This window comes from Esox lucius, chromosome 15, assembly GCF_011004845.1.
Source record: "Esox lucius isolate fEsoLuc1 chromosome 15, fEsoLuc1.pri, whole genome shotgun sequence".
Lineage (NCBI taxonomy): Eukaryota > Metazoa > Chordata > Actinopteri > Esociformes > Esocidae > Esox > Esox lucius.
In genome coordinates this window covers 1,686,557-1,709,961 of record NC_047583.1, presented here as the reverse complement: position 1 = coordinate 1,709,961, position 23,405 = coordinate 1,686,557, and positions in this window count along the sequence as shown.

The following is a 23,405-nucleotide window of genomic DNA, read 5'->3' as shown; positions in this document are numbered from 1 at the left end:
TGAAGATTCATGGAGGACTCTCCAGGCTGATGCATCCTGGTTCAGAGACTTAGAGCCAAGCTCTGTTTACTTTATGTTGAAGACACGCTGGCCTGTCAGGAACATGCCTTTGTATCTGTTCGGCCAACAAGGGCAGTATTATGTCCAATAGAAAAGCACACTATCTCTCCTTGTGGTGCTGTAGACACCGATATCCATAAACTATTGCAGTCTGTGTTTAGATTTTAGATTTCCATAAGCTAATCCTGTTTGGCAATGGACCAGATAACTCCCTCCGGAATCATTGCTATCCTTATCATATTTATTTGATCCTGTGATAACAGATTACAGGACTTTAATACACTTAGCATGTGTGTAACTGCAGTTTACTCCACTACGAAAGGTTCAAGTCTCCAACTCCCTGCTGTACTTAAACAGTTCATTTAACAATGTCTCATACAGCAGCTGCATTATGCTGTATCAGGCTGTACAGAATAAGTGTATAACAAATGGAAATGACAGACTGTAGGTTTAATTTGAGAAAGTTTCATGTCTTTGAGTGCCAGTTTCACGCATTGCAAAAGCAAATGTAGCCCGCTTTCCTTGTTTCCAATCGCAAACCCTCCATACAAAAAGGCAGAGAGACACACTAGAGAAAAACAGGAAGAGTGAATTCAAGTGCCTGGTAAACCTGAAAGGATCATCCTGTCTCTTCTTTCCTTGAGGCATGTCTGAGCATCTAAAAGGCAGGCAGGCACAAGGTGGGGACCTCTTCAGATCTGGCTGCTATTAAAAGGCTTGTGATCTCCTCGTGTTTACCCACACTTACAGCCCTCCACGCTGGTTGTGCAGAGCCGTGGAGCAGGGTGCTCTGTGCCTGTCGCTGCCTCTCTGAAGTGAAGTTGATCCTTCAGAGTGAGCTCCTGGTAATTGCATGCTGTCTGTCCGTCAGTTCACTGGTCTGTCTGTCTGTCTGTTCGTTGGTCTGTCTGTCTGTCGGTCTGAGTCTGAAGAACTGAGAAGATGTGATGCCAACGCTGTGATCTGGAGCCTATTCACCCCATCTCTCCTCTGATCTGAAATGAATTGCGAGCAGATATAACAGGCAACATCCATTACCAGAACAGTTGGGTTTTTAATGCGATTTTGTTTGGAGAATGAGTCTGGAAATGTTTCAGGTGTGGCGTTCACAGGCAGTTATCCTTAAACAGGTAATTTATTTTCTTCCTAGTTCCTACTTTGCTGATAGCTACTTCATACTCACTATAACTGGGCTGTTAGGTTGTCTCACCAGGCAATCTAAAAATGAATACATCTTAGGACCGAAATTCAAGTTGCCTTGGTTAAGAACGTCAGCAAAATTTATAAATAAAGGAATAAAAAATGAATAAAAAAGGACCACTGAACCAACCAGGTTATGGGACCATATCTTTACCTACTATTACATTAGCTCAATCAGTGATGGGCACTTTGCCTACATTAGTGGAAGGGAGCTCCATTACTTGTAATTCACTGAACCACATGTAGAAGCGTATTGGAAAAGTGGAGGCAAAGAAAGCAGCAATGCAGTTACAGCACTGGCAACATAAGAAACCTGAGGAGAAAGGCTGTTGTTTAAACGTTTAATTTAGTTGAGAAAATAGCCTCAGTGACACTCAGTGTCAATTACTTTTTATCTTTATTTATTTGTTTAAAATTTTATCTGAGTTGCTTAGTTTGAATTCATACGTGGTCTCTGACGTGACAGAACACCTGTGTATCGTAGTAATTCCGTTGATTATACCTCATGTGGGGTGTAACAACAGGCTTCAGACGTCCATTACTCGGGGTTGCTGATGTGTTTTTGTTCACTTTTGAAGAACGAGAGGAGAATTGGTAGAGATCAGTTTGAAGCATTAGCTGTAGCGTTTTTTGTAGGTTGCCCATGAACACAAACTGTCAGAGAATTAGAGTTTTGACCCTGAAGAAATTCCCATAAATTCCCACTCCCCATATCTGTGCACGAAGCCTAAAGGGACTGGCCACATATGTCCCAAAACATAAAGGTTTCCAAGCTGGAGCTCAAAAACACCACTGGACTGCATCTGTCTCTCCATTGTTTAACCTGGTCTGTGCACTACAGAACTGTTACACAGTCACCCCCATCCTCTGGGCTCATTCAACTGGACTCCCCCATCCTCTGGGCTCATACAACTGGTCACCCCCATCCTCTGGGCTCATACAATTGGTCTCCCCCATCCTCTGGGCTCATACAACTGGTCTCCCCCGTCCTCCGGGCTCATACAACTGGTCTCCCCCATCCTCTGGGCTCATACAACTGGTCACCCGCATCCTCTGGGCTCATACAACTGGTCACCCCCATCCTCTGGGCTCATACAACTGGTCTCCCCCATCCTCTGGGATCATACAACTGATCAGCAGACATACAGATATTTACTCACCATCACTATGTTTGTATTCATTTTTCACGTCTTCCTGTAAATAAACCATTTGACTTTGACGTACAGCCTGACGCCAACCTCCAGGTTTTATAATATTTAACTATTCCCTTGCGAATTCAAAGTAGATGTATCTGTTCATTTGGACATTTCTAAAAGTACACTTTATTGCCACATATAGGAGGAATGGAATTTTCTCAGGAGGCAAAACAAACATACAATTATACTCTGCCAGCTGCCCATAACATTCAGAATATAGGATACAGTATGACTGTATAACATCCTGTTTTGGACTCAGTTTGAAGGCTGAGTCTGTGTTTCATTGCATTTTGGTCATTAAACAGATCTCCACACGAAGCCATACTGACAGTGTTGCTGGCCAAAACGTTGCGCCTGGGTTGCTCAGCCTGTCAACTATAAAACATTGCCTGCTAGAATCCTAAGGCGTTTTACGCCACCAACTGTGTGTCATTCCTCATGGATCTTTTCATGTGAACAGATCGATCAGCGCTGCTGCAATCTACAATCTACACTGGGGGCGTGGCCTCACCTGTCACTATACCTGGACTTCCACAGAGGATTCAGGAACATGCCCAATATCGGGCCTCAGTCACCACTCGGATTTGCAGAGAAAAATACAGTAATGTGTCTCGTGTGAGTTTAATGGTGAATTGGACCGTCAAATTCAGTCAAAAACCTGGAAGAAATGTGTGTTTCAAACATTAAACAGGGGTTCGTGAAAATATTACACTCCCCTGGAAACATGGAGGTCTTCAAAGTGAAAGACATAAAAGTGCATTCCGAATCATGTGGAAATCAATACCGGAATCATTGAGGAATCCGATCAATATCTGTCCTCCTCCGTTGCAGAACAGAGCCAACGGAGGAGCCTTCTACTGCACACATACATTTTAATGAATTTATTCTGCCCAAGAATGTATAGAAAAGTTTGACAAGTTTGAATTAAAGTATATCACGTTGTCTTTTCTTCATGGCTTTACTTGCTCATCGGATACATGCGGGAGGATTTTCTCTCCAGCTGGAGATTTTGGGTTCATACCCATTTCAGTGAAAGTGAATGGCTTGTAGTTATACAGGCTTTTAAACAGCTAACCCCTAAGGGAGTTTGATTTCTCAAACTGGATTCGTTTCAGGATGCAGCATAATTGTAGGTTTCTACTGCCGGTTCACCAGGGGGAAAATTGTCTGCCTCATGGCCAACAGGTGGACAAATTGAGGAGTCAACACAACTATCGGTGATGAACATAATTAGAGATGAACATAAGTTGTCATTTTTTTTAAGCCATGTTTGCAATCAGATGGTCACCCTCACTTGAGTCATTTCTAAACTGCTGGAAATGTACATATATTTAAATGAAATTGTGTTTTGTTGCATTCAACACTAAGTGGCTTGGTATCTGAAACAAATGGCCATCATTTAAGATTAACTCATATGCTAAATACAAATGGCTATCTACAGGCTATGTTTTAACTACCGTACTGATGCATGCATGCCCTGCATTTACAGTTTTTCTCGATTTGCTAGCACACAGAAATTGGTAGTTAAGCCATCCTCATGAAACCATTTTGCCAATTCCCTGCAGAAAGACCATGTACCCAAGTCTATAAACACTATTTACCCTTTTTGCCACATTTCTCTGGTCCATGCACTCTTCTTTGCTAAAGTCTAATCACACCTATCACTTCAAGACACAATTGTCACCATGTTGTCATTTAGAAGACACTGCAGTTCAATAAGTAAACTCAAATCCAGTGCAATTCAAACACCCTTAACAAAGAATGGTCTAGGTGTAAGAACTAATTACCAAAAATACTCAGCCAGCAATCAGAGATTGAAATTAATGAAAAGGTCAACATGGATGCAAACATCAGAGAAGGAGGCAGAGGAATGAGAGGCGATAAGAATGAGAGGCGGTGGACGAAGCAGAGGCAGAGGAATGATAAGAATGAGAGGCAGTGGACGAAACAGAGGCAGAGGAATGAGAGGCGCTGGACGAAGCAGAGGCAGAGGAATGATAAGAATGAGAGGCGGTGGACGAAGCAGAGCCAGAGGAATGGTAAGAATGAGAGGCGGTGGACGAAGCAGAGGCAGAGGAATGAGAGGCGCTGGACGAAGCAGAGGCAGAGGAATGGTAAGAATGAGAGGCGGTGGACGAAGCAGAGGCAGAGGAATGAGAGGCGGTGGACGAAGCAGAGGCAGAGGAATGGTAAGAATGAGAGGCGGTGGACGAAGCAGAGGCAGAGGAATGAGAGGCGCTGGACGAAGCAGAGGCAGAGGAATGGTAAGAATGAGAGGCAAAACAAAAACAATCTCAAATGAGATCTGTGCTACTGTAGTGGACCATGTAGCTGAAAAAAGGTACTCTACTATGAAGTTGTGCTTTTCTGTGATATACTGTACGTATCATGAAACTATACATCATTACAACACAAGAAAATGACATGAAGTTGAGGAGTCCTATTGTCAATAATGTGTGACAATGTCAAACACTGTTGTTTGTTTGCAGAATTTAAAGACAACCAGTTGTTGGTGGCAGACCCAATATTTTTTCTGACGCCCAAGTCAACACCATTGTGAGCATGGTTGTGGTAAACAACCTCATGTGCCTCAGAAATCCAGGCAAGAATAACTGAAGACAATGACATTTTCCAAAATATAGAGAGCCAGCATTTTAACAATTGATTGTTTCCTTCAGCGTAACCATATGCACATGAAACAAATTGTACCAGGTTCCATTTGAAAGGAACTCAGAGTGAAAGAGCCGTGTTTCTAATATGTCCAGGTATGTGTTTACAAAGTATCCCATAATTTATGTGTAAATATCAACTATTGTACTGTGTAGGCTACAGATAACTAACATGTTGTGAAATAGTTTTCTTGGCTTTCTGTAACAATATTGGACTGGCTGTATTGAAATGTAATGTAATCAAATCTCATAGAGGCAATACTCCAGCTTGATGCCAGTGATAGCATGAGTTCATCTTTGTGGATGAGGCAGGATTCAACCTCACAAAATAAAGACAAAGGGGTCACAACATTATTGTCCAACATGCTCTCGTGGACGTACCTGGCCAACTCGGGGGTGATGATACACTTTGTCCACCCATTAACAACTGTGGACTCCTTCATGATATGTTTGGCCCATAAACACTCAATGTCTTCTGACCTTTCCAGACGGCCTGTGGGAAGCTCATTTCCAACTTGCCCAGAGAGAAGGGCATCCTTGTTATTTGGGATAACGTACGTTTACTCAATCATGGAAAACCAATCTATGTACAGCTGCCGATCTGCTATTTCCCTTTTACAATAAGATGAATTGTAAATTGGTACTACTTCACATGTGTGGGCCGGTTCTGCTCACAGACTACTAACATGAAATGGGGCGGCTGACAGTGCTGTTAGTCTTAGTTGGTCAAATGTGTTGAAAGAGATAGACATAAAGGGTGACTTTCTGTATTTTTACCTCATATTCATATTTTAATCAGATTTTCATATGCCTTGAGTAGAGCAAAAATAAACCTTTTGACTTTACTGTCCCAAAACCTTTTGAGGACACTACAGAATGGACCTGCCCGGTTCTGAACAAGACTGACCTGACTTTGGAGGATAGCTTAACCATGTCCATCTCAACAGATCTTGGGTTCCTTGCTTGGGGGCTGCAGATGTGGCAAGGAGTAAAGGTCATGGGGTCTACTTCAGTTCACTACTTCTAACTTGATGAACCAAACCACCAGACTTGCAGGTCAACCGTGGTATTGACACTGGGAGTTTGACAATGTGTCAGAGTGCATGCAGGCGTGATCTGGATGGAAAGGACACACGAGGACGAAAGAAGTAACATGAAAGGCATGTTTGATGTTGGTGCTGGTTGGATTGGGGCATTTGGGAATGGTCCCCCCAGACACTGTTGGGGCAGATTTATCATTAGGCATTAGGCAAATGTCAGGCCTTATAGACCTTAGGCAACTATGTCAGGCCTTATAGACCTTAGGCAACTATGTCAGGCCTTACCGACCTTAGGCACCTATGTCAGGCCTTACAGACGTTAGGCATCTATGTCAGGCCTTACAGACGTTAGGCATCTATGTCAGGCCTTATAGACCTTAGGCAATTATGTCAGGCCTTATAGACCTTAGGCAACTATGTCAGGCCTTACAGACGTTAGGCATCTATATCAGGCCTTACAAACCTTAGTTGTAAAGTAGAAAGATAATACTTTTTTACTGCATTACTATATAATTTAAATATTCTAAAATGTGATTTGTAGAACAGCAAAAACACGCAAAAATTGCTGTCAAGGTAGCGCAAATAGGTTCCAAGTTTGGAAACGAACTATTTTCTGCTTGCTTCCTTGATTACTTCAGCTCATCCCTAGTTTCAAAGCACCACACCCTGTCTGTCCCACTAGAAGACTCTCCATAAAGCAAAGTAATCATGAACACTTGCTGAGTATTCTAGACATCTTCCCAATCAGAGAACCAATGCTTATTTACAGTAAACCAGGGGTGTTACATGATATTACTGTTAATACTTTTTGGTTTTAGGCAGGTTGGGGGTGAGTGGGACCCCCTGCACATTTTCCACATTATGGATATTTTTATATGAAAGACGATGGACATTTCTCCTCTGGACCTCTTTCTGTTGTGTAACATTTCTCCTCTGGACCTCCTACTGTCATGAGTTGTTTTTATATAAAAGATGAAGAACATTCCTCCTCTGGACCTCCTACTGTCATGAATTGTTTTTATATGAAAGACGATGGACATTTCTCCTCTGGACCTCCTTCTGTTGTGTAACATTTCTCCTCGGGACCTCCTACTGTCAGGAATTGTTTTTATATGAAAGACGAAGGACATTTCTCCTCTGGACCTCCTTCTGTTGTGTAACATTAATCCTCTGGACCTCCTACTGTCATGAATTGTTTTTATATGAAAGACAAAGGACATTTCTCCTCTGGACCTCCTTCTGTTGTGTAACATTTCTCCTCTGGACCTCCTTCTGTCATGTGACATTTCTCCTCTGGACCTCCTTCTGTCATGTGACATTTCTCCTCTGGACCTCCTTCTGTTATGTGACATCTTTGTTTTCCAAACCCAGGGATAGTCCATCATGTAAGCCATTCCCACTGCAATACATATCAGGTAAAATACGTCCACGCAACAACTCAGAGAGATACACAATTTCCCTGAAAATATACTTTGTTACATCCCATTAGCTCACAGCAGAAACACCCATATATAAAAAATATTTTATAAAAAAAAGTTTGGACCAACTGTTTTGTAAAGGGCTTACTAGTTTCACAGGCTTCCAGTTTTGTAACCTTTAAAGCTGCTTTTCAATGGGGACGGAAGTGGGTTTCGGGAGAGTCTGTTGAAGTTTGTTGTAATTCCTTTTGGATCAGGGCCGTGTTTCTCTCAGTCTTTGGCCGTGAGCAGCATACAGATGTCAGCCATGCGGACAGGGACAGATGCATGACCCATGTTCCTCTTTCCGTCTGATCCAAGTTGGTGTCCAAATGGGATTAAAGCCAGATCAGGGTTGGCGTCAGAGGAATTACCAGTGACATCAGCACCGTTTCATTTGGGAGGCTCAAACAGCTGGACAGTCGGCCCACAGTGCCGGACCACCTGCCGTGACAGGACCACTAACCTCAACCTCCATCTGGTTGTCTGTCTGTCTGGACTTCCTCCTTTGGCTGTCTGTCCGTCTGTCTGGATCAATCAAACCCTGCTTCTTAGACCACCACCTCAACAGCCTCTGTGAGACCACCACCTCAACAGCCTCTGTGAGACCACCACCTCAACAGCCTCTGTGAGACCACCACCTCAACAGCCTCTGTGAGACCACCACCTCAACATCCTCTGTGAGACCACCACCTCAACATCCTCTGTGAGACCACCACCTCAACATCCTCTGTGAGACCACAACCTCAACATCTTTGTGAGACCACCACCTCAACATCCTCTGTGAGACCACAACCTCAATGTCCTCTTGGAGACCACCACCTCAACACCCTCTGTGAGACCACCACCTCAGCGTCCTCTGTGAAACCACCACCTCAGTGCCATCTGTGAGACGACCGAGGGCAGATGTGAACGGGTCTTCATTGTACTTGTGATTTTACTAGTCTACAAGGGTAAGTTGATTAGTTGATGAAAAATGAACAGTAGAGAGAATCTCAGTGTGGATCGTCGCAGGAAATAGCATCCATAATCCACTTATGTGGATACGCTAAGTGGGCAAACCTTCCCCTGCGCTCAGGAGGAGTCTACAGACATGTTGTAGCTTTTTATCACCCCTTCATTTGTCATAAAACAATGACCCTTGAATCGCTTAACCCTGCTCAAACCTTGAGGCAACATGACTGCAGCTTTAAATACTAAGCAGTATTTGTAAGATTTCATAGAATATCTGGTAAATGGCAAAATGCTGTTTGGGCTAATGTATTCTGTTTTACCCTTGCCTTTTAAAAGACAATTTTTTTTTTTTAAGACTAGTTTGCTGTTTTAAGCAATAGTATGTGATATCGGCTTTTGACTGAAGCATTCAAGATTTAAGATGGCAGAAACATTAAGCTCCTTGAGCCTTCTAACCTGCACAACCAACGCCGTAATGGACTCTTGTTAGAACTATGGTTTAATGAATGTGGCCACATGCGTTACTAGGCAAATGAGTGCAAATGCTATAAGGAAAATGTTATAATGTATATTAAATGTCCTCTATTTACTATGAAATTACTCAGTAATAACTGTATTTACATACTTACACAAATATTTCTGTTTAAATATATGATATTTTTTGGGACTCAAACAACATTTTGGGACTCTATCTACCAGCTGAATGCTTATTACACATGTGCCAGCTGAAGTTATTACACATTCTCCCTTTCCACTATGTCACAACTGGTTTTGTTACGGCATTTTTAAAGGTCACCTGTAATCGCTGTGTTTATAACACGCAACAGCATTCATATACTTTACTGGTAACAGCTTTGCTGAAACCGTTTTGATCAAATAATTTAAATAAGATAGCAATATCAGTATATCCTTAGAAAATCCAATATTCTTACTTTTCCTTGGGTAATAATTCATACTGCAACCACAATATTACCATGTGGTTTCATAATAATATATATATATATATATAAACGTCTACTAAGGTATTAATACAAGAACTACATAGTAACTAAGGCAACCTATATTATAAGTTCTTCATATTATAACATACTTTGTGTTCATCATGTTGTATCTATGATGCACTAGTATTGCCCCCTGTCTTCAGATACAAAACATTGGAAATAACAACCACTTTGAGAACAGGACTGCAGACAATCCACACAAACATGTCTTTCCTCTGATTAAGGTTTTGCTGAGCTCTGAATCTCTCACAATCTCATTGAAGTGTCCTGCGCTGAACTAGGTCTTCCTCGTGACTTGTGTAGTAGAAATAGAAATCCCTTTCATCTACTGGGGGCTTAAAAGGTCAAAGGAACACCAAATGACCCTGTGTGTTGTATTCCCCCTCTCCCAAAGGTTGGAACAAACCGCACCTTTCTCGTGGACACTGGACGTGGCTTCTTGTCAACTTGTGCCTGAGGGGGGGGTTGCCTTAGGTTCAGGCGGTCGAGACCCTGTCTGTCTCAAAATGGGTTCTGCTTTATTTCCCTGTCTGACCCAGAGGCCCAAAAACAGCCGTGCAGGAAAAATAGAGATATGTGATACATCGAGACCACTACCAGTGAAACTCCAGAGCTGCGATGAAATGATGGAGTCGAAACAGAAACTGCAGCACCAGCAGAAATGAAAGGGGCTTATTGTTGAGGATTTTCCACCACATTCCCTGTTTGTGTTTGATTCAGTGTTAAGAAGCGATATTGGTTGATTCTAATTTCATTGTGAAAAGCTTGGCTAAGTATATTAATAAGAAAAGTAATCTTGTTTGCCACATTTGATAGAGTAGGGTGGCCTGTTGTCAGCTTTGCATACAATTTGCATCTTGTTTTCCTGACTTCAAGGGAGAATATACATAACATAAATGGTTTTATGTTCGTCAGTAAGAACAAGCAGAACAAAAATATGTATTTTTTTAATTCAGTCAAATATTCAATTGAACATTTTTCTAAAATAGCATTCGCTTATTTATTTAATTATTTAGTCATTAGCAGACGCTCCCATTGATTGTGACTTACAGTGTGTGCATGACAAAACACAGATAAAAATTGCAAGCAAAATGTTTGTCCATTGAGAGAAGAAAGGATCAATCCACCTTGTTCAATACATTCTCATGGCTTTCCCATTGGAAAAAGACAATTGATTGACTGGGAAATGTGCTTCGTAGCCAATCAATCTGAAGAGTTGTGGGGCATCTTTGGAGATGAGGTAGGGGCAAGAAGGGGCCTCCTATTGTTTTGGGGCCCCTATGTCACTGAGTCCTTGACCTTGGAAAGCGGGGCCCAGCAATCAGCCTGGGGGCGAGAGGGACCGGGGCAAGTGCTTATGTAGACCCAGCTTTCAAACCGGGGGCCTGGGGGTCACCATTAATATAATAGCATTAATGAGTGACCTTCTGGAAATAATGTTGGGCAAAGAGAAAGGAGTGAAAGCTCTAAAGCCCTGAGAGAATAGAGGATCCTGAGACCTGTTTCACCAAGATAACGGAAATGGCTGTGAAAATGCATCCATCACCAGCTTACTAAGCCAGGAGCCTTCTTCTGTGCATCTTTGTAAGGCCCTGTTGACCGAGAGAGGAGAGAGAGAGATGGCTTGTGGGGGGAGCAATCTGTGGAGGTGTAGGGCGGGGCAGAGCAGGGTGGGGGAGGGGGGAGGTCGCGCAGGCCACGGGGACTGACACTCCCATTGCTTATTCAACAGTGGAGCAAGAAGAGATCCCTCAAAAGATAGGAGGCCCACCAATCTTCTGAATGGGCGGCTTCAGCCAGAGCTTCCAGCTATCGCACCAGAGATTTCTAATTTAGCCGCTGAGCACCACAGTGGGGTCGGTGTGACAGGAGAGAGTCGGACGAGCAGTGGGTTGAGGCAGGGTTTGGGGGAGAGGGGACCATCAGAGGAGAGAGTCGGACGAGCAGTGGGTTGAGGCAGGGTTTGGGGGAGAGGGGACCATCAGAGGAGAGAGTCGGACGAGCAGTGGGTTGAGGCAGGGTTTGGGGGAGAGGGGGCCATCAGAGGAGAGAGTCGGACGAGCAGTGGGTTGAGGCAGGGTTTGGGGGAGAGGGGGCCATCAGAGGAGAGAGTCGGACGAGCAGTGGGTTGAGGCAGGGTTTGGGGGAGAGGGGGCCATCAGAGGAGAGAGTCGGACGAGCAGTGGGTTGAGGCAGGGTTTGGGGGAGAGGGGGCCATCAGAGGAGAGAGTCGGACGAGCAGTGGGTTGAGGCAGGGTTTGGGGGAGAGGGGGCCATCAGAGGAGAGAGTCGGACGAGCAGTGGCTTGAGGCAGGGTTTGGGGGAGAGGGGGCCATCAGAGGAGAGAGTCGGACGAGCAGTGGGTTGAGGCAGGGTTTGGGGGAGAGGGGGCCATCAGAGGAGAGAGTCGGACGAGCAGTGGCTTGAGGCAGGGTTTGGGGGAGAGGGGGCCATCAGAGGAGAGAGTCGGACGAGCAGTGGCTTGAGGCAGGGTTTGGGGGAGAGGGGGCCATCAGAGGAGAGAGTCGTGCAGACACTTCTCTCCGGATAGGATCAGCTCACTAAGAAATGATCGTGACAATGAACCTGCTAATGTTTTTGGTTAAACAATTCCCTTTCTTTGTTTAAATTTTTACCTGGGTGGTTAATGTCATTTGGCACACATTTCCTACTACTTATTTGTAGTAAGAAAACATTGTGCTTTTACTGCTTATTTTGTTGACAAAAACATCTGGAAGCTCTGTACCTTAAACATGATTTCCATTTAAAATCCAGTTTTCTCCAATTCCAATCCTAACCCTCACCTTAACCCCAAACCTTAACCCCTAACCTTAACCCCTCACCTTAACCCCTCACCTTAACCCCTCACCTTAAACCCTCACCTTAACCCCTCACCTTAACTTCTAAACCCAAATTGAAACTTTTACCCCATCCTCTAATCCTGAAAATAGTTTCATGAGGTCAGGTCAAAATCATGTCCCCACCAAGTTAGTAAAACCTTTACACACACACTCTCTCTCTCTCAGGAGAGGAGGAACGAAACGCTCCCCCTGATGATTCCTGCTCCGTATTGGAACCGCCACAAAGACGCAGTCACATAATGTTAATGCTTTCAACTTTTCTCTCTGTTCGCCTCAGGCTTTTAATTTCCACCGGTCTGTCACTCTTGTCGGCTCCTGTCCGTTTTGAAGACAGATGCACCACGAGCGCTTTACAGCAGAGTAAGGTATACATTATTCATCTCACTCCACAAAAGGGGCTCATTAAAGTTTACATGGCCGATGCAGAAAACAGGCCTGTATTCGTGGTGTTCTTCACCATTACAAATGCTACCGTGGTTGGGTTGAAGGTGGGGGGTTTTCTGGGTGGTTAGTGCCATGTGAGGCTGGACCATGAGAGGGTTGCTTTAGGAGGTGGGCTTTATATTCTGTGGCTGAGAGACAGACGGATGATTTCAGGGATCATCCACCTTGTCTATCTGAGCTCAGGCAGCAGCCTCTCCTTGAGTAACCTGTCTACAGCAGCCATTATACCCCAAGTACCAATGCATTTACACTGCTTGGATGAGAAGAGTTTTTTGATCATGCACAACAGTAGTCACTACAGCGTTGAAATGAAAATGCATTTGCAGAAAAAAAACATACCTACAGAACTGCAAATATTGTGGTGGATCTTTCATGTCATGGGGGCTATGGTTTTGCTGGTCCTGAGTGCCTTTTGAAGTTTACACAGTACCAAGATATTTTGTCAAAAAACATGTTTGCCTGAAACTTCTCTACAAGTGAATCTAATGTTAGCCAATGACCCCAAGTAGACATCAAAACCCAGAATTAAATATGTTGACTAACCACTGAATTAACATTTTGCAATCTCCACCCCAGCCATGGTTTGAATTTATGCAGACAGTTCATCAGCATAGACCAAAGGGTCTTCAGGACAGGTACAAAAAAGTGTGAAAACGTGTACTTTCAAGGCTGTAATTAGCTGTGGATAAAAGTGCAACTGAAGGAGAAATGATTCAAATCCCTTCTAATGTGTTATCTAATCTCACAGAAAATTATAGAAAAGGCTCTCTGACATTATCTTTGAAAAGAGAAGTTGCAAAAAGTATTAAAACCAATAGTCAATAGTTTTGAGCAACAATTAGATTTTTTCCCCCTTGAATCACTAATGAGCTGCAACATATTCCAATGTTGGAACAATACAATAAAGCTCATTAACTATCTTCTATATATTCTACAGCCTTCTTTGCGCATCTTTATAAGGACTGTATGAATGCATATTATATTATAGTATACAGTAGATATAAAAAGTCTACACACCCCCACAAAATGCAGAACCTTTTCCACCTTTAATGTGACCTATAACGTGAACATTTCAATTGAAAAACAAACTGAAACATTTACAATTTAAAACTCACAATAACCTGGTTGCATAATTGTGCACACCCTTAAACTAATACTTTGTTGAAGCACCTTTTGATTTTATTACATCACTCTGTCTTTTTGGGTAGGAGTCTATCAGCATGGCACATCTTGACGTGGCAATATTTGCTCAGTCTTCTTTACAAAAGTGCTCCAAATCTGTCAAGTTGCGAGGACATCACCTGTGCATAACCCTCTTCAGATCACCCCACAGATTTTCAATTGGATTCAGGTCTGGGCTCTGTCTGGGCCATTCCAAAATGTTAATCTTGCTCTGGTGAAGCCATGCTTTTGTGGATTTGGATATGTGCTTTGGGTCGTTGTAGTTCTGAAAAGTGAACTTCCTCTTCATCTTCAACTTTCTAACGGACTCCTGAAAGTTTTGTGCCAAAATTGCCTGGTATTTGGAACTGTTCATAATTCCCTCCACCCTGACTAAGGCCCCGGTTCCAGCTGAAGAAAAACAGCCCCAAAGCATGATGCTGCCACAACCATGCTTTACTGTGGGTATGGTGTTCTTTGGGTGATGTGCAGTGTTGTTTTTGTGCCAAACATACTTTTTGTAATTATGGCCAACCTTGGTGCCATCAGACCATAACACATTTTCCCACTTGCTTTTGGGGGACTTGATGTTTGGTTTTGCAAACTTCAGCCGGGCTTGGATGTTTTTCTTTGTATGAAAAGGCTTCCGTCTTGCCGCCCTACCAATTAGCCCATTCATGTGAAGAATACAGGAGATTGTTGTCACATAGCCAGTACTTGCCAGAAATTCCTGCAGTTCCTTTAATGTTGCTGTAGGCCTCATGGAAGCCTCCTTGACCAGTTTTCTTCTCATCTTTTCATCAATTCTGGTGGGAGGTCCTGTTCTTGGTAATGTCTTTTTTGTGCCATATATTCTCCCCTTGATGATGACTGTCTTCACTGAGTTCCATGGTATATTTTGGAAATGTTGTATCCTTCTCCTTACTGATATCTTTCAACAATGAGATCCCTCTGATGCTTTGGAAGCTCTCTGCGGGCAATGGCTTTTGCTCTGAGATTCACTTTAAATGATGGCAGGTGTGTAATGACTTCCATTAAAAGACAATTGATTATAAGAGGGTGTGCAACCAGGATATTTTAAAGTTTTTATTTTTCATTTACTTGTTTGTTTTGCAATTTAATTGTTCACATTATAGGTCACATTAAAAGTTGTAAAGGTTCTCACATGATTTATCTTTGTCTCATTCTTTTACATCACAAAAACCTGGCATTTTAACAGGGGTGTGTAGACTTTTTATATCCACTGTAATATAATATAATGTAATATTTTTAACTTAAGCCAATCTATCTGCCTACCGTCCAATTCTAAACGTTCAAATGTTCCAAGACTTGTTCCATCTTGGTCATGGTGGTCTAGCATGTGCTGACCACAACAAAAAACTAAATGGATTTATTTCTTTTTTGAAGAAGAAAAACAGTTCTGGAAAAAATTAAAGTGCACTGCACCTTTTTCTTTCCTTTCCAAAAAAGTTGAAAAGAAACGCTTTTGAGTGAGGAACAGAAGGGTTAAAATTAAGAGACCACTGCAAATTGAATGTTTCTTTTCCTCACTCAAAACTTTCCTTTTCAACTTTTTGGAAAGGAAAGAAAAAGGTACAGTAGTCTCTTAATTCTTTCCGGAGCTGTATATTGTCAGTGGGCTCAGAGCTGGCGTAATGATAATTTGATGTAACACAATCTGAACTACTAAGGCTGCTAATGTTATTTCAGACAGTTCACAGTTTTTATAGATTCACTTATTTCATTTATGTACCTTTATTCAAACAGGAATTTCCTTTCAACCTTTCTTGGTTGAAAGGAAAACATACCAAAACTCATGGATTCGAAGCACACACACATTAAGAAAAGTATTCAGAGTTAACAGGAGAAAGGTCATGTATCAAACATTTCAACGGCCTTACAGGCACCAAGGATTCTAACTTAACTGATCACTGATTGTAACATCAGAGCATTATTATCATGGGCGTGGAACCAGACACTGTCATCCAATTACTAACAACCTCTATATCAGTCATTTAAATGGAACCCCCTGATACAAAACCTGAGGTTCCATTCGTTTTTGGTTTAGAGTTTCTGTTTCTCCCTTTCGGCAAAACAATTCCCCAGATTGGTAGAGGCAGGTTGGTGGAGGCAGGTTGGTGGAGGCAGGTTGGTAGAGGCAGGTTGGTGGAGGCAGGTTGGTGGAGGCAAGTCTGGCACCTTTGAAGTGCACAAGATTCATGGTCAATCAAGCAGAAAGCTCTCTGACTCCATATCAGCGCATTTTCTTTCAAGGCCTGCAGCTGAACTTGGTTGGCAAGCTGCGTATTTATCACAGTACAGGTTGGAAAACTCAGCTGAAACCGACATAATCACAAGATGCTTCCCCTGGGTGCGCTGCTAAGGGCCGACTCCAGGAGCAGGGTGTGGACACAGCATGCTGCATACAGGCCATCTGGAGCCTTCTTCCTGGCATTTATGTGTTAGTTCGGACTGACAACCTTCAGGCACTCTCTCCAGTCGATTTATCTGGCCACATTTCTGGCCTCATGTCCATACTCATATGGAGCAATCTGCGTCATGTAAAGGCCTGGATTGTTGTGATCTGTTGTCCCAGACGCAGGGTCAGCTTTGGCATGAATGAGTCCCCTGAATGAGTTCCATCATTCCCATGTATGTCCAACTGCGTGTCCAACTTGACAGCCTTGGCCCCTGTGTGTCCAACTTGACATGCTTGGCCCCTGTATGACTCCAACCTGACAGTCTTGGCCCCTGAATGTCCAACTTGACAGGCTTGGCCCCTGAATGTCCAACTTGACAGGCTTGGCCCCTGAATGTCCAAGTTGACAGGCTTGGCCCCTGAATGTTCAATTTGACAGGCTTGGCCCTACCCAGCCCTCTGAGGCTCTGTCAATGAGTAGTTTTGATGCATACATTTGGAGGTGTTGACATGGTGCCAAAACGAAGGTATCGTTTAATCTCAGAACCCATTGGTGGACATGTTGTTCCTGCAAGGCTTGTTTCAGCAAGGTCCTTCCCTCACATTGGCAATATGTTTTGCCTTGACTATCAACAAGCCATCAGTGTGTGATGATTCACAACCTTTTGCTACACAGTTCCTGTAGGGTGTGCGTCGTCTTAATGATATTTCTCCCGAACTCGGTTTTAATTAGCTTGGGCAATTAAAAAAATAAATGTTAGCTGTTCACACCAATAGATAAATATAATTATTTCTCAGTTTGTCTATTATTCACTCAGAACAGGTTCAAGTTGTGTGCAATACTACAAAAGAAAATAAGCTGTTGACCAAAACAAATCCTTTTCTGGGACACAAGTTGTCCAACTCACAGTCTGCAAGTGAACAATGACTGGTTATTAGATGTCTGAATTAATGAACCAACTATGCAACAAAGGAGCAGACTGTTTTTACATGTAACTATGTGTTGTCTTTGCCAGTTGTTTTGCCTTTGGCAGAATCATGAAAATTGGTTCTCAATTGGGTTATCTGGTTAAATGAAGGTGAAATATGTTTTATTAGGTTTCACCTTAATCTAATATCAAATCTGTCATTCTCCTCTACGCCCACTTCAAACATTCACATTTTTTGATTGGTCCATTTTGAAATAAATATGTGTTTCAGGAAAGTAGACAATTTCTTAGCCATCTTAGTGTCTATGTGAGATAGATGGGCCCATTTAGGTGTGTGTATGATGTAGAAAATTATCTCTGTCTAATCAGAATGTGGACGTAGCTTGTCTGAACTTCATTTCTTCAGCCAGGTAGCCCTAGAAAGACAACTAGGCTGCAAGTAACGAGCAGAATTATTATAGTCAGCGTTTGCAGTGACTGATGACAGTTGCCAGTTCAGTGTTTCATTCGTTATGAAATCAAGATGCAAACTGAAGGAAATGAAGCCAAACTCCTGTCATGCTATTGTATTCTGTTAGTATGTGCTGTTATTTTTCAGTTGTCTGTCCTCTCTAGCCCTGTTGGACAATACAGTCATCCTGAGAATAACCACGGCAGTGCTGGAGAACTGTAAACTGATATTTTTTTAAAAGACAGAAATGTGCATTAGACTGTGAAGGTTTCAGTGCATCAAAATCGTTCTGTTCTGTCAATAACAACGCATCAGACTTTGTGAGACATGGCCTTTAGTTTGTAGGCCAACCATCCAAACATGATTCTGGACCCTCTTTGATCCTGTAGGTGACAGTTGTTCTCAGGATTCTCCCATTGAAGACCACTGTGCTTCCAGTTCTGACTTGAGCTTCAGTGCCTATTCGACCGTGGCAGTGGCCTTTAGTCAAGGGGCTGCCAATGGCAGAGCTGGGTACCACCTGATGACCTTGCAAAGTTCTGACGTCCTGTCTTCCGTCCTGGGGGTGTGGCATGTCGACGGCCCGGAGACACGACCAACTGGCCTGATTCAGGACGTGATTGTGAAATGAAGTGACATGAAGTGTTTTAGTGAATTCTTGTGTTTAACCTATCGATTACATTCCTTGTTCCCTTTCCTGAGGACACAAAACACTGTACTGCTCACGAGTTCAAGAGAAGAATTTGAAAGGGCGGATGGTTCTGTTAGTGTTGTAAATCCCCTCAATGGCTTAGAGAGCAAGGTAAACACCAATGAACACACAGCCCGTCAGAGTAACCACCCTTATCCTACACTGAAGAGTTTCAACATTGAAGGGAGTGGTCTCTTCCAAGATGAAACGCCGTCCCACTCCTCTACAGGGCATCAGTAATGATGAGGTGGAAAACGACATGTCAGTCATCTCGACCCAATTGAACGGTAATGGAAGATTCTGGAGTGGCACCTGAGAAAGCATTTTCCGCTGTCAATGAAATGCCTTCTGATGGAATCACTAGTATTTTCGGAGGGACATTTTATTTGTTTTCTTTACTTAGAGTTTTGCTTGTACATCTACCAGTCGGACTAAAAGTCTGTGGCATCTTTCACAACACGATAAACGTACAAGAAAGCTGCCCTTCTGGGAAGGACAAAGACCTTTTTCCCTGGCCTGAGTCCCAGGCAACCGCTCTTTTCTTAGTAATACAACATTTAACCTTCCTGTACAGTGCATGAAAGACTTGGCTTGCAGGTGCAACAGTGTATGCTGTGGGACTAGCAAATGCCCCCATAGCCAAGCCGAAAAAGAAACGCCCACAGAGGGAAATAAGCTGTCATTAGATAGTTACAGCAGCACTCTGAAAGCACATTGCTGTCTGCATACATCTTCTCCTTATGTTACCCCAAGGTCCCACCGACTCATAAATACATAATTACGCCACCCATGATGGCTTCTGTTTTCATCAGCTCTCAGAAATGAACAGATTTTCCCATCCCTGTTTGACCCAAATGTGGCCGTCAGATATGTTAATCACAGCTTATGTAACAGCTTGACCCCATTTCCTCTGTCTACAGCGCAAACACCTCAGAGTCCAAAATAGCACCTGCCATGGAATGGGGAACAAAAAACATTACAGAAAAATAGAAATAAGTGTGTTTTTATCCATACATTAACCTTGGGTTTGAAGTCACACACCGGGAGATGCACGATGCCATGCGTTTTAATGTTTAACATGACAGGAGACACCGGGCAACAGAGATGGATGATGTCCCTTGAAAGCTCTGACCTGAACTCTGTCAGTATTCAGAAACTGGGATAACACACACAACATTTCTTTAAAACCACTTCACTGTTGCCTGCCTGCGTCTCAACACAACTCCACCTCATCACGGTCAGAACAGAGGGTCCAATGACAAGCAATATGTTTTTAATTTGGATTGGGCCAATGCAGCAGGCCGTAGCTGGAAGGTAAGACAGAGGCATGAGGACTTAATTTATGATGAAAACGAACATCAGGTCTCTGTCAGTTGATTTAGCGCTCTCTGGGGGCAACCTTTCTGAAGGGTCTTGCATTATTTGCCAATGGTTTCCTGGAATGACTCAAGTGAGGTCTTCCACCAACACGTCCATCAAATCAGGTGTAATAGCCAGTGAGCTTGCGTTACTCAGTACAGGCTGGTCAGACAAAGTTACGTTTAATTTGGCAAAACGTGGACACGCCACAAAGGGCTTTACCATAGAAAGACAACATCAGACAAAAATAAACTACATGAAGGTGGTTTGTCGTAAAGACAATTGCGCCTCAGCTATTTGTTGTTTCAATTCCTATCGACAACTTCTGATACTAATTATTTTCAATCAACTGTCCAGCTTCATTATTGTTAAGCTTAACAGCTAATACATATTTTATTCAGGAAACTCAATGGATTGGTAGACTTGGTCTAATCATTAGGACCTCTTCGCCCACTAAGACACACAGCGTCACAAACCCATCTAATGTCTGTGGTGGATAATTAGCCACATTACTTCATTTAGCTAATCAAGACTGATAAAAACGCAATCTACAAAAAAGGAAAGCGATCGCCACCGCTGATGCTCCGAAACGCAGACTCAACAAGTCGTTCCAGAGAGAGCTTCTCCCAGCGTTATCTAATTAGCTGTAATTTTAACAGATATCAGATGGGATTATCATCAGGACTCAGGCGACATCACCCCATCTCCTCCGTTCATCCTCTTGAGGACATCTAACCATCCAGTCATGGTGCTCTGTATAATGCAGGGTATATTTTCTTTCTCCCCTGCCTTTTCTTTGCATAAACAGAGCCTGCAGTCAGAACCCAGCCTGATCAAAGGGACAAATCTATCCAGGAGCAATCAGGTTTCTGAGCCAGCCAGGGCGGCTGACAACTCCGGGCTCTTTGATCACAAATACATCAGCCCGGCGTGGTTTTGTGTGGGGCCAGGAAATGGAAGGGGGTGGAAGTGATCGCTCCCTCCTGGTTCTATTCCTGCAGCGCCTTTTGGCAGACAAGATGAAAGCTACCCCAATTATAAGTGGCAATACCCCGACTGAACTAGCCCCTCTCAGAGTATACAAATGGCTTTATCCCAGCTATATAATTGCATATATAATATCTATATATGCAATGATATAACTGTATTTTAGAACATTATTTTGGGGGGGGTTGTGTGTCCTCTATTCTTCTCTCTTTGAAAATGAGACGTGTGGAACAGCTTGCCAGTGAAATTGAGGTCAAATCTGGAAAGCAGAACAATCCCTTCTACCGACTGGTAACGCTGGTTGTAATAAACACCGGGTTTCTGAGGGGGACTGAGAAGAGAATCTCTTTCCCTGCCGGGAACATCTCTCCCCATCACCCCATCGACTGGAAGACAAAGTGATTTTTTTCCTTCGTTTGAGCCTTTGGAGGCGGAACGAGGATTGTGAATGATGGACAGGTGTACAGGCTCAGTGATTTGCTCTCTGCATCCGATCGAACACAGGGATTTACATTCCAGCCCCCTCCATCCTTCTGCTCCACCCGTATGACTGCCCCAACACCACACACCCTCTTAAATCAAGACGCCTCCTCCGTTTTATGGAGGTTAGTGCTATCTCGTTCTCTGTGTGCCACATCACCTGGCGTGACCTGAGAGGGAAAGATATTATCCAGCAGAACAGACTTCCTGAGCTTGCTCAGATGATGAAACCTCATGATTGCCTGTTGGGGGAATATCAGAGTATACGTCTGGACACAGAGAGACTCAACCTTGGTTTATTGTGTAAGTCATAACCCAAATCAGTCTTAACATATTTATTTTGTGTAATAGAGCCTTCATAGTGTCTTCATAGAGCCTTTGTCAGACTATTATAATACATTAATATGGCCTTCATAGTGTCTTCATAGCAACATCATAGAGCCTTTGTCAGACTATTATATTGCATTTATATGGCCTTCATAGTGTCTTCATAGCAACATCATAGAGCCTTTGTCAGACTATTATAGTACATTAATATGGCCTTCATAGTGTCTTCATAGCAACATCATAGAGCCTTTGTCAGACTACTATAATGCATTAATATGGCCTTCGTAGTGTAAAAGGAATTCTGGAAACAACAACAGTGGATAGTGCTACTTAAAGGTGTGATGTCTCTTCCTGACAGCTCTTACCATTTGTCTGAGAAAGCGTATCTGGTGTCTTTAAGCTCATCCACCTGTCAATGTTCGCTTTCAGCAATTACACATCTGTCAAGTGTCACCCGGGCTGGGCTGTGACTGACAGGGTTATGTCAAGCAGTCAGCCATTACGAATGGAGCGTGTCCCAAAAGGAGTGGGCATTGTTTGGAGCATCGGGAAGGAGACCTGTACTATGGAAGAGTGAGCATGGGTCAGAGTGACAGGGAGCCAGGGTTGGGTCTGAAGGTGGAAGGGCTCTTGTCTGGATCAATTTTCTCCCGTGCTCGTCTCTCCTCATATTTTTCCAACAGAGATTGGCAGCAGGGTGTTTTTGTTCGGTGTATAACAGCCCGCTGTCTCATCCTGGCTAGTAAAATCTTTGCCGAGGGCCATGGTTTCTATATGCAGGAAGCTGATTTGACCTGTCTTCTGTCCATGAAGTATGTTATGAAGAGAAGGAAGGCAGGTATGTCAGCATGAAGACGGGTTTTCAAACGCTGCGCTGTCTCCCTTCTGACCTGGTGGCTTGTTGAAACATAATGGTCCAAAGGGTTATGTGGCCAAGTGGTTTGAGCGCAAAGAAAACCTGTTTGTCATTCTACCAACTCTGGTTCTCTGCAGTTGGAGCACGGGAGTCCACACAATGCACTGCAATTCCAAGTGATGAGACTTAAGCTGCAAACTTGATTCAAACAAACGAAGGCATGTTCTTTGGCATGGTGTACTGTCTACCAAACCAATAAAGCACACCTTCAAGTCTTCAACTGAAAATACATTAGGTGAATTTCGATTATTTCTTTTAAAAATGTTTTTGAAGAACATCTCTTGGCACTCTAAATATTTTATTTGAAATTCAAACGGTGTTCTTTCGCCTGAGAAGAAATCCTCTCTGTGATCCATCTGTGTGCTCTGTTGCAATCGCTGTTCACGTTGTCATTGTAGCGTTCACAGTTGAGCAGCACATCGCAGGTTCTCCTCCGTGTTAAAAGCATCCCAGTCTAGATTGAATCTGGGTCACTTTCCAGCACCGGTCCATCAAACAGCTACATCTCTCTGACTGTGGAAAGCCAGGAATATTGTCAAGTATTAATGAAGCAAAGGTCTCTGTAGGTTTGCTGTTTGTCAAACGAAGTGACACACACTATACATGTTATTGGAAAGGTAGGAATGAATCTTTTGAAATTCCGTCAGGGTCTTTACCACTCAGCCCCATGCTTGGAGACACCACCTGGACGTGGAGACTCAAAGTGCTGAGTTGAAGAATATGGTTTCATGTTTTGCTAAGCTAGCAACTATAGATGTTCCATGCATCATAGTGTTCAGTTTCTGTGAGAAAGCAACTTTAAT